This window comes from Larus michahellis, chromosome 8, assembly GCF_964199755.1.
Source record: "Larus michahellis chromosome 8, bLarMic1.1, whole genome shotgun sequence".
Lineage (NCBI taxonomy): Eukaryota > Metazoa > Chordata > Aves > Charadriiformes > Laridae > Larus > Larus michahellis.
The window spans coordinates 55,687,721-55,700,783 of record NC_133903.1 but is presented as its reverse complement, the minus strand read 5'-3'; the positions used below and the strand labels follow the sequence as shown (position 1 = coordinate 55,700,783).

The window sequence follows — 13,063 nt, the reverse complement described above, 5'->3', positions numbered from 1 at the left end:
ACACCATGTCATTTGCTCAGTACAGGAGACGCAGGGCTACACTTACTGGAGCCTCTCGCTGGCATATTTCTATCAGATGCAAGCAGGACTCTGCATTATGATAAAACATTTACCCCCGAGGCTTCTTTCCTGACTACATCTGCTCCATCTTCCTTCAGCCTGAATTTCTCTAAGCTCAGCACAGCTCCTGTCGCTTTCAGCGTGAAGGCGCAGCAGCTAAACACCGTCGCCAATGCTGCAGCTCTCCCCATGCCTCCCCCATGGCCACAGGTTTGCACAAGTCAGGGGGTTCAATTTGCCAAACCTCACTCCAAGCCTTACAAGCATAACAGGGGCTAAAAGAGATACAACATGCCACCATCCTCCAGCCGAACCCTGTCCCCCTCTGCTCTGGAAGCCAACTTTTGAAATCCTGTGAGACAGGTGAGGACTTGGCAGGCCTGCGAGCTGGATGCCCGAGTCTCTTTTCAGCCGCAGTTCACGTCTGAGCCATTCGAGATACTAGTTCAGTGAATTTCAAACAGCTGGGCTGCAAAATGGAGGACTGTTTAAAAAATTGTAAAAAAGCCCCAAACTTTCTGTCACCGTTTCCATTATACACCCACTTTCTTATGGTTTCATAACTTGGCGGCTGCAACCCGTGGCTGAAGTCACCCTGGAGACTTTAGCAAGTGACACCCCTCGTAAACCCTGAAAATAAGCAGGTTGGCCTCCTTTGCCTGGGCATTTGGGTCTGATATAAATACCATATGTGTGACCATGTTCCAGCTAAGCCAAGTGAAGTACGGGTGCGTTCAGGATGAATTTTCTTGCCTTTGGAAGTCTGAGGCTTCATCTCACTTGCAGTGGGAGCCGAGTTCTCGCTCCTCCCAGGGCATGTGCCTCTCCCTGATCCCCATGTTCTCCCCATTTATTGTGCCTGACGAGCGCCCTTAACCGCACCACGCAGCCAGGCATGCCCTCGGACCGCAGCCACAACACCGAGCTGCGATCCCTGACGTGCATTTCTCCATCCTTCCCCATCGCTGCCTGCCCCCGCTCATCATTCTAAGTCAAAAGATCGCCCTGAGCACGGCGGCAGGGAAGGCCCCCTCTCCCTCCGCTCTGCAGAACACGCAGAGTGCTTTTCACTGCTGCAGGAGGAGGCAGATAAAGTATCCAGGCAAAAACAAACAGTAAAACCCCTGGTAGATCTGAAAGTAAGTAATGTACACAATTGTGAAAAAAACAGGGGAGTCTGCATCCACTTGCAAAATGTATCTCAGCTTACTCCCCCCTACTGTGAGTCCCTGTACACACACGGATATTCAATACGGGTCGACCAAGGGATAAATGAGAAGGGGAAAACAAAGACCAAACACTGCAGAAGGGAACCACAGGTAGCGAAGGTCTCGGAGAAAACCACTGAGGTGAAGGTGCCATCGCTGAACCTGACCTGCATTATTTAGACACGAGGCTGCGGAGAAGGAAAAACCAAGCAGGCTCAGAACAATGGCAGCCCCGACACCTTGAAGCATTAAGGCTTTCTACCTCTTGATCAGGAAACCTGATTAAAATCCAGATTTTATGGTGTGGCCTATCCGTGTTCTCTGGGTATTGACAGGAAGGACGCAGAGCAGGGGACAAACTCTCACACCACGCAAAACCCCAGCATCAAGCACAACCTCAGTCTTAGGATCTACCAATTTCAGGTTCCTGTATAATAAACCTGAACGCCTTTCCTGGAGAAGCACCGAGCTGTGGCGTGACACCAACCTGCGCCCGGCGCTGCAGGAGGGACCCGCGGGAGCTGCCCTGGAAGCAGCAGTGACAGAGGCACAGGCTGCGTGCCCTGAGGTGGCAGCTCCTGCTGCAAGCTGCCTCCTCGCCCTTCTAACTTCATACACCAACTACTTCGTATGAACAACCACCGCCGAATTACAGAACAATTTATCAACGATCAGTCAGAATACATTGTGCGATTGCATAGTTTGCCTGAGAAGTTATATTTATAACATAAATATTTATTTACAGTTGTGTACGTGCTTGGGAGGGAGTGGGCGCTCAGACAGTCATTTTTGATGTCTCCAGAAACTACTTCCTGGCGTGGAGCAGTAAAAGACCACGTCTCCTGGCAGTTGTTCTGTTCCTCATCGCTGCAGATAGAGGGTAACTACTTTGCTCTCGTGCTATTTGGTCCCACATACAGTTCCTCAAGAACTAGAAAATGCATGGGAACAAGCATTTCATTAATGCAACTAAAAAATGCATAAGCACCAGTGCAAAGGTTTTTAGACTCTTTGGAAACCCAAAGGCAGGACACCAGTGTAATACAGTACGCACTGAAGGAGATTCCTATGTCTGCCATGCCTCACTGTAGCATTTATTTACCCAACTGCATAAGTACATCTTGAAACTGGTAATGGCTCAATTAATATTCTTTTACTCTTTATTATCTGCTCTTTTACCAATGACAGCTTGAGTACACTTTATTTGTAGCCACAAAGTACTCAAGAGAAGAAACTCAGCTCTGTAACTATGGCATCTACAAACAACAGCCAGCTGATAATTAATCCCTACCTATTCAGAAAATTAACTCTGATTAGTCAAAACATTTTATTGCAAAACCTTCAGTCGAGAACATTTAGTTTACTGACACAAATGGAAATAAAGCAATGAACTAAATCTGAGCATTTAGCTGAGCAGAGCTGGTTCTGGCTGTTTGATGCTCTACCTGCTGCTCACTGGTCGACATCAGCGATCGGTTTGGGAGAAAAAGTTAGGTTTAAAAGGTTTAAACGAGGTTTAAAAAGTGTGGAAGAGGTGAAGGGAGGGAGGCAGGGGACAAGGCTGATGAAGGGATCTTTTACAAAGGAGTAAATTTAATAAGAGGGGAACTATCCACCAAAGATCTGGTTTTGCATGGCTTACCAGGGAGACCTTGTAATGTCCTTCCACTACCTGAAGGGGACCTACAGGAAAGCTGGGGAGGGACTCTGGAGCAGGGAGGGGAGCCATGGGACGAGGGGGAAGGGTTTTACACTGCAAGAGGGGAGATTGAGATGAGATGTGAGGCAGAAATTGTTGGCTGTGAGGGCGGTGAGCCCCTGGCCCACGTTGCCCAGAGAAGCTGTGGCTGCCCCATCCCTGGAGGGGTTCAAGGCCAGGTTGGACGGGGCTTGGAGCAACCTGGGCTGGTGGGAGGTGTCCCTGCCCAGGGCAGGGGGTGCCACTGGGTGGCCTTTAAGGTCCCTTCCAACCCAAACCATTCTATGATTCTACTGTAGCACACACAGCTTCTACGCATTGAGGTAGGTGGAAGATACTCACGTCCCCTTCCCTTTCCCTCTTGTAACATAAAAAACAAAAAAAAAGCCCTCTGCTAGTCTCTGCAGAAATTCCCACCTAAGTCCCAGCGATTTTCAATACCTTTGGAGGACATGAACAGTTTCATAAGCAGAGGTGTAGGAAGGACCCAGAGGAGAAAGAAGGCGCCCTGATGCTCTGCAACGTGGGAGGAGGTGGAGGTTAAACCTTGGCAAAGGCAGGGCTCCTCGGGAAAGAGTTTGCCTGAACCGTGTAAGTTTTCCAGATTTCTACAGCACTTGCGGCTGACGCTGGGCTGAGCCGGAGACATCCAGGCTGCGTTAGCGAGAAGCTCGGCGGGGGTGACGCCCAGTTCAGAGTCCCGGGGCTCCTTCCAGCCACCCTGCGGGCACACAGGCTACTCCTGGCCGCACGCTGCCCGTCCTCCCTGTGCCAGCGCCCGGCACGCTGCACCACGGATCACACATTTAATCCAGCTGTAAAGGCTTTTTTTATTTCTTTCTGCAAGTTCAGCTTTGCAGCCATGCTGGCCCCCTCATCTGGCACCCCTTCCTTGGGCCTGATCCAGCACTCGGCCAACCATGTGCTCAGACATAAAGTTAACAGAAAATTCCACCCCCCACTGAAAAGCAGAGACTAACCAGAATTTTATAGTTATGTGTACCAAGAGTTTTATTTTGCGGACATGAACAGACACTCCCAGTGGTACGGCTGGGTGGGCAAGGTCTTCACTCGGATGGCCAAAACCCAGGTCTAAGTCTCTGCTGTTGTAGCTTTTTAATAGTTAGAAGAAGTCAAATATGGGAAACTGCTTCCCCCAGATGACCCAACATTAGGAGAATGTGGCCTGAGATATGTAGAGCAAGAGCTTCACCTCGTGTTTTTCAGACCTCTAACGCACTTTAAGTTCACCGCTTGCTCTTGGTCTGTACAATAGCCCATCTGGAATTGTGTCTTCATGGGAAAAACATCTCCCAGACATCTGCTGAAATAGTTAACAATTGCAATTAGATCGCAAAGTCGCCCTCTCAGAGCTGCGTTTTCCAGTATATTTGTTCATTAGAAGTGAACTGATGAGCTCTGCTGGAAAAACTTAATCATCAGTGTGGCACCATGTTCAGAATACCCCACAGACTGTAAGGGCCCTCTCCAAAGTTTGTAGCACCCCATGGTCTTCGCGTAAGTGGAAAATAAAGTTGCATTTGTCTAGTTAAAAACAAGGATGGCAAAGTACAAAGCACCACAACAAAAGCCTAGAGAAAAAAATGCTAAAATTTGCTTTGCAGTATATCTTCAAGCAACAGCACTTGCAGTCAAGACACCCTGATTGTGAAACAACATTGGCACGGGAGCACTGAAGCAGTGCTCCAGAGGTAAAAAAAAAATCAGCAAACATTTGATCCGTTTTATTCTACAGTAGCTCCTCCCCAAGGATGCCCAGACCAAGGGATGGCGGGTGAAATATCTTTGGCCCAAAGCACAGCCATCCACCACGATGTGCCTCTTCTTTCCCACACCCCCCGTGCCGACCCCAGGGGCTCTTCTACACGAACGACCACATGGATGCCCAGCATGCTCACGATTAAGTGGGCACTGCTGAGACTTAAAATTGCATTACCTAAACACATAGGTTACAAACCTGGTATCTAAGGTCCCTATAAATCATTCAAGATAAGCTACATAAATACCTGTCCCCCGTAGGAGATCTCTCTAAAAAGCACGCCTTGCTCTACGGTCTTGGGAGCTCCAGCGCACCGAGCTGCCACTGTTCCCCACCTGCCTCCAACGTGTGCGTCATGGCGTTTATTCACCCAATATTTCCAAGTGCTGTGACAGTCTCAGGGGGTGACGGTGTGTCTGGAAGCCACCGAGGGCTTCTAAACTGGCTCCACAGGAGGAAAGGTGACAGCGTCTGTATGGGCTGGGCATTATTTAACCATTGACATGAATCGGTGGTGCAACCCCTATGCTAGAAAAGAACTATAAATCTAAGACTTGACTGACAGACAAAAACAAGCCTCCTGAGGCCCTTCTGGTTTTATCGACGGATTCACGAATATGCAATTCATGACCGCGGGTGAGCGGCACCCCTGAGGCGAGCACATTCTCAGGGTTACTGACCACCTGCAGAAACCCAGCAGCAGATGAGAAGGAGAATCTGGCGGACACGGAAAGCCACAAATCCCAGCACCAGCCAAGGGGAACGGCATACCCACCAGGCGAAACCCAACCCAACAAGCACACAGCCAGCACGGTGAAGGCAAAGCGTGCAACGGCAGAGCCCAGCAAGACTCCACTCAGCCCTGCAGAGCGGTGAAGGAAGGTGGCCTGTCCCCTGGCTTTCTCCTGGAGCCAGGCTCCAGTGAAACTCAACATCCAGGCTCTCCATTTCCTTGGTTGGATGAGAGGGAAGCTGGTGGTGGTGGAGGAGAGGAGGTGGCAGGGTTGGCAGCGGGAGGAGCAGAGGGGCTGCAGAGCGATGCGCAGCAGGGAGGGCGGTGCAAATGATGGGGCAGCCGCAGCTCCGTCTCCTTTGTCCCTCTGCATTTTTTTCATAGACCAGGATCTTAATAAAGTGAAGAGCAAAGAAGGAGACAGCAGGTGGCAGGAGTTAGCTGCAGCTCGCTCAGACAAGCAGCTAAGGCAACGCTGGCTTTGGATCTGCGGAAAGATGTGATTTTAACACAGTAAGGAACAGAGGAAATACGCAATGGCAAGGCAGGAGAAATCACGCTCAACTGTAAAACACAAGGAGGTTTCAGGTGTCAGTCTGCAAAACAAAGAAAATTAACAAAAGCAAATCCCAACTGTCCAAATTCCAGAGTTTTACAGTAATTACTACAATTACTCTACATTAAAAACTACTGCAGTCCTTTATCACAGGGAGAAAGTCCAACCAAGCCTCTGCAGGCAGAAGGACCCCTGCTGTGGGACTCTCCATTGCCCTCCAGCCGTCTTTGGCCCCACCCAGCGATGGAGCCAGCTCCCTCCAGCATCCATGAGGACCCGTTCCCATCAAACCAGTCCTAAATCAATCCTAAACCAGCCCTGCTCCTTCCCACAGCACCACAACACCCTACATGAAAACACAGCAGCTTCCAAGGTGTCCCGACAAAAGATGCCGCCTCCGCCTCATCCAACAATTCAGCTTTCGAGCTCTTTGATCTATCTGTGCAAGGGGGTGTCAGCACAAAACTTTTTGGTGGAGTAGCAATCGGGAAGAGCCAGCATCGGGAACGCGTTGTCCCTGGTTTAGCATTGCCCGCCAGCAGCCTTGGAACGTGGCAAGATTTGGCATAAAAACCGAAAAATAGGATTGCGCCACGATTTTCATGTAATTCAGAGTCATTTGAATAGTCATTGCAAGTCAAATGGTTACCATGAGAGCTATGCAGCCCCACAGTTTGTTTCTGGATCTGTAATACGAAACACAAAGATAGACACGTTTAAGTCTATCAGACCAGGCAGGCCTGTGAAGGTTTTGTTTCTGTTATGAATTTACACTTTTCCCGAGGATGACAGCACTGACGCTGCAAGAGGGCTCACCATCTGCTTCGCCTTCCCAGGCTCGCTCCTGAGGGCATCACTCCTCACCCTCTAACTACGGTACCACCTTTACGATGCTATCAAATGTGTTTCCAAAATAGAGTATTTCAGGAAGTTTGGGCAGACTCTGCTAATTATAAAGATCCTCTTGCAATCATTAGAGCCCTGCTTCTCCCCCAGACATTCAGCTGGGTTTTTAACACCATTAGCAATGAAAAATGCTGTTTCTTACGTCTTCGGATCTGCACAGCCACGGCTGCTTCTCCCTGCTATCTAATTTCGTGCACCTGTTTCCCATTATCACAACAGCTTGCTGTTTTCTCTAAATAATCTTTTACGCGGAAAAGGTCTGTGCTTGAAACCACCAGCACTTTAATGAAACGATCGGACACGCCAGACCGAGCACGCCGACAGCCGCCGCAGATGCCCTCGCACCGGCACAAGGCTCCGTGAGGCTGAGCGCTCTCAGCACCACAGGTATTAGTGCTTTTTTTTCCCCCTCCTGACCTTCTCCCACCAAGGAGAACATCTTCTTGCTCCCAGGGGCCTCTCAAAAGTGTTCATATCCCTCTGCCAGGTTTGTCCCTCATGTGGCTCCTAACTGTTATCTCCAGAGCCTGAACACCCGTGTCTCCCGAAATACAGCCACTGCGTGTCACAGCTGCCTGGCACAGAAAACCCAGCAGCACTTACTTAAGTGTTTGTAATGTAAACTGTCATCTGCTGCTAAACATGTTATTAAGCCTCTGTGTGTATCACAAAGCAAAAATATATGTTTATTTGCCTTTGCTATCTCTGAATATAGAAGTTCGCTCTCCCTAGCAGCTCTCTTGTTCAACAGGTACAGCGGAGGCGGAATAACCAGAGCCCCCCGCCACGACCCGCAGCCTGGCTGCTGCAGCAGAGGATGGGGCCGGGAATTACCCTGCCTGGTGCTTACAGGCTGCTTCCAATCGCAGCTTGAGTCCAACACCTGGAGTCCAAGGCGGACCTCAGTGCTGGCAGCGCTCCCTTTGCAACCCAGGTCCATCTTCAGCATAGCACAAAAATAAAAATGAACGTAGGCAGACAGAGCCCTCACAGCTCCCCAGTGTAATTCAGCAGCAGTGCCCTACGGAGGCTCACGGTTTGCACAGCAGCAGACATCACGGAATGATAGGGGTTGGAAGGGACCTCTGGAGATCATCTCCTCCAACCCCCCTGCCAGAGCAGGGTCACCCAGAGCAGGTGGCACAGTTTACTGAGGTTACTGCCTGAAACTCCCAGCATCTCACCCATCACATCCTTGAGCCGTTACTTCTCCCCGTGGCCATTCACTCACCGGCACCGGTGAAAGCACCAGGCTGCGGAGCTGCCGCCTGTGCCCAAGGACGGCGTGCAGCACCACACCACGCTGGAATTTAATCCTTTTCATGTTTACTACAGATAAGTAGCTTGACATTATCCTGTAACAAGCTAACATCACGTGGTTGTTTAAGTCCCCCAAAGAAGAAATCCTGAATTCTACAGACTAGTTGTTATTTTTCAAAATGTACATCTTGGGCTACCTTATCATCTTACTATGGTTCACTGACATTAATCTCTGGAAAAGGCAAGGCATAGTCAAACACAGCAGATGCTCTCCCTGTTTTCACTTCCAGAGCTTGTAAACGCGGTCGGGTGTGAGCACGGTCCCTCTTAGCACAGGCAGCAATGCCACTTCCTAAGGGCTTTCTCCTCCTGAAAATATTCTAGCTAGCAACCAACGGAGCAGCTGCTTTGCCTCCCTACCTAGGTATTAGCGAGGTATTAACGAGGTATCACCGTCCCTGTACAGCACCCACACAGCTCTTCTCCGCGCCTTGCAGGGGTTTCTGCCCAGCACTTTCCACCCACTCATGGCTCATCAGGACGAAGTCTGCTCGGGCACACGGGCTGTGGATTGCCGCGCTGAAGGACCCAGCTGGGTCTCGTCCAAGGGACAATTGCCACCTTGTCCCTGCAGGAAAGGTGCTGGATGGGCAGTCGCACACCCGTGGCCAGTGGTACAGGTGGCACGGGGACAGCGCGGTGCTCCTCAGCACCCTGGATTCACTCACTCCCTGGATTTTGGCATTACCTGCCCTGTGAAATTCTGTTCTGCGGCGCAGATGTTTACATTGAAGTTACGGGACAGTATTTATCCCAGCCTGGCCCAGCTGTTATGCTCTGTTCAGCGTCAGTTCAGCTTTTACAGCGGCACCTAAGCACCGTAACATTTTACAGGCTCTGATTCCCAATACGCAAGGCACGGATGTTGCCTCCCGCGGAGGAGGCTGTCTGTGGTGGCCTGTCTCCTGTGATAGGGACCCCGGTGTGGGGCTGCAGCTGAGCCCGGTGACTTCTGGGGGGGGCTCCGGGACACCTTAAAGCATTTCTGCCTACGGACAAGCCCCGCTCCATCCCCACAGCCAGCCTGGGGTGGGTAATTCCACCCAGCAAGTGTGTACACGGAGTCCAGCCTCACATTTTCCTCACCAGGGTATTACCGGCAATAAAAGAGGAATTACAGTCATATATTGCATCTTTTATCAATGCATCTTAAAGTACCTCATATATCTATTAAGTGTTATCTGCACTTAACACTCTTCCCAAACCATATAGTGCACTAATGGCAAACGCAAGCCAGCAGCACGAGCCCCAGGGGTCCTGTACAGCAAACGACCTCTGCTTCCAGTACGTAGGAAAGCGTTCCCGTATCTGTACGGAACCAGAGCATCAGGAGGCTGCCGGCCAGAGACATGCTTTATTTCATCCTGACCTTAAAAAGAGGATCGCCTGGCACCGCTCCAAGAGGCACTTTTGCCTTTTCGAAGCGGCCAGCAAGCTCGCGGCTCTGCCATAACTCCGCCGGCTGCGACAGCCTGCACGAAGCCGTCAGCTACAAATCAAATCGCTGTTCTGATCTGCTGTCAAACAGACTGGAGACAGGAATAAAAATGACAATAATTTTAAACAAGTTGCAGAGAGCGCAGATTTTTCCATTCTACCTGGCTAATCTGAACCGGGAGGAGAGACAGCCTTTGAGTCAGAAGATTTACAGATTTTCTGCGCTAATGTTTTAAACTACCCTCAGCCCACCTACAACACACAAAGTCCAACAGTGGACGTGCGGAAAGCTGCTGCACGGAGAAACGCACCAAGCCTTTTCACTTGATTCATAAAATAATTATTTTGGTTAATGGTTTTTTGGATTTATCTCCATAATTGGTATCTGTGTTCCCTGCCAGCAAAAGGACAATAAAATGTCCTAAAATGGTATTCAGATTATTAAATCCTTTGGAGACTGGGCCTTCCCAAAAAGAATTAATCTGGTTGGGTATGTTTCAGTAAAATTTTACTTACTTCACATCTTTTAAATGTCTGTACTCTTCATCTTTTATACCAATAGGAAAAGCCACCGCACCTAGCAAACGGCAATGTATACCGATGTGATTTCAAGGGCAATCTTTTACAGCTCTGATTGATCATTTCAGGCCCAGCAGAAGCTTCATGCAAAAGCAGCCTCATCCAAACCGTAAGCATCTGCCAACTGGTACTAGTTGAGGACAAAATATTAAGGATGGAAAAATCTGGCCCTTTGGCAGAAAGTCACTTGTTTACTCGTTCTAAGTGGTTTGGCGCGCATACCGAACGGACGGTCGGAAACGGCACCCTCCTCCAGGGTACCGCAATAACGAACGATACCAACACCCTCCGGTTAATGCAACTACCACTGAATATTTGCTTTAACTAAGTCACTGGCAATCATGTCATTTCTGTCACCGCTGCAGCTAAGCAAAGGCAGAAAAATGGCTCATAGGTTTGTTTTTAAATTGCAGCTCCTTAGTCGCGCCGGTCAATCACAGCCACTGCCATCACCGCGCTTCTCACTGCTCGTTTGTTTTATTCCCATTAACGTACCAGGATCCTGACGGTAAGGGCAGAGGGGATCAGCTTGTTCATCCTGCTGAAACGCCCACCGAGGGATGCTGCCCTGCTTCCCCACGTGCACCAGGGGCAAAGGCCAGCACAGGAGACGAGGTCTTTAAGCTAAAGGACACTGCCGGCACAAGAACAAGCGGGTATAAAACAGACAGGAATTAACTGAGGCTAGAAATCGGAGCAACGTTTTTTGCCTCGAGAGCAGACAGATCACTGAACAGCTTTCCTGTAGGAGTGATGGGGGTAAACACCAACTTGATGTTATTACTGGTGGGATTAATAGCATAATTGACTACAACACTGTGGGACGAAGCCCGGTGGGGTAGGAGGCTCATCCCACAGCAGGCACTTGGGCTTTGCCCCCAGTGGACACGGATGGAACCAGTTCCTGCAGAGCCCACGTTTCCCCAGCACCGTGAGTCACCAAGGATGTGCCGCATCCCACTGAACACCCATCCACCCTCTAGGAGCACACTTATTTGGGAGATGTCACCAGGAGAGACTTGGCAGAAATGAGCTGCCAGGTCTGGGGTCTCCTTGCCCCCCTCCTGCCTCCCCAGCGCTGCACGGGGAAGGCAGAAAGCCACCTTCCGAACCCCTTCTCTCCTGCTTTGGCTTCCCGAAGCCTGGCCAGCGGAGCAGGCGGGTGGTACAGGGAGACACAAGCACGACACGAGCAAGGGGCTGGTGTCAAAAGCATGTTGCACCATCCCAAACGAGACCCCTCCAGCATCGCCTCGGCCACCAACGCCGCTACCATAGCTGTAGATAACCCCCATCCCTCAGCACGTGCGCAGGCAGAGGCAGTAAATACAAAGCGGGCCATCTGCTGGCATGCACAATACAGGATTTCCATACATTTGCATTTTTACTAACAATAGTGAGCTGGAAGGGACACCCGAGCGCAGCCTAGCAGTGACACGCTCTGCCTGCCCACACTCCCTCCCCCTTCATCCTCGGGCTGCTTGAAAACAAAAAGGCGGGGGGAAAAAGGGTGAATTTAAAACACAGATTTTGATTTTCTGCTATTAAATCACATGCTCTGAAATGAGCTTTAATAATTCTGGACAGCGATCCGGATTTAGCAGAAGGAAAACCTTCTACCACGTGGAGAGAAGACAGAAACGGTGGGCAGCAAGAACAACACCTTCTACAGGAACGACTGTGGGCCAAAGAAGCTGGGCCGAGCAAAAGTTTTGCAGCACGTTTCATGTAGTTTATGCCAAAGGGTGAGTTCACAGAGTAAAAACAAGGCCTGGGGTTTCCCAGGTGCGGCGGGGCTCGGGATGTGGGTCCTCCTCACAGGCTGCCAGCTATCGATCGCAAAACACTTTAGGTGGGAGGCAAACGTTATTACCCGTTACTTTGATATCCATTAGCTGTTGTTTTTTCTTTCCTTTAACCTTTCTAGCATCCCTACAGCATGCTTCTCCACTCAAAACAAGTCTTCTAAACCACAGCGTGTGCCCGCACAGGCCAGCCCCTCTGTGGGCGCCTTGGCTGCCCAGATCGACACTGTTCTCGTCCCAGTTCTCATCCCGGTTCTCCTGCTCTCACCGGGACGGCTGCTCCTGGCTCCCATCGCACGGCTGAAACTCCCAGCTTACCACTTCTTCTACACGCAGTTTCACAACCACCTTGTGACTCCACCACAGCATGTTTGTGCTTGCAACAGCCTGCTTCTTCTTATTGCCAAATTGTCTCCTTGCTCAAGTCCTACCTCAGATCATCATCTCGCCGTGAAGCCCTTCAGACAAGCTCCTGCAGCCTCCTACGCGGCCTCCTCACACGCCGCATCTCAACCAACTCCTCTGTGCTGCGTTTCTGAAAACCTCTCGGGAAGGAATTATTTCTCTGATGTGAGAGCAGATAGTGCACCGTTGGCACCCAAAATATCGTTTAATAACACTGTTATTTTCTCCAGACCTGCAGATCTTCCCAAGACCCGCTTCAGGGCTCATTTTGATCTTCCTTAATTAGTGATCCCTTAGAAGCTCTGCTTCATGTTGAAAATCACTTGCCGGAATCACTCTCTACAAATCATAAAGCTGCACTGTTCAAAAGAGAGAGAGATGCGGGAGCACAGAGCAAAATACACTGCAGCCCCAAAACTATGAATATATTAAATGCAGCTATAAGTCCTCAAGTCCAGTAACAGCAAACAATGCAGCAATACAGCCACAAACGCTAGGAGATTAGGCAGAAATATTAGCAAGGAGATGAGGAAGAAATATTAGCAGAGTACTTGCTACAATGGATTACCGTTTAA

The 13,063-nt window shown here is 50.0% G+C and overlaps 1 protein-coding gene across 6 annotated transcripts in view; it reads right to left on the bottom strand.

Moving 5' to 3' along the window:
* PDE4B (phosphodiesterase 4B) overlaps nucleotides 1-13,063 on the bottom strand; it is a 219,712-nt gene that overhangs the window by 62,181 nt on the left and 144,468 nt on the right. The window lies entirely within an intron of this gene.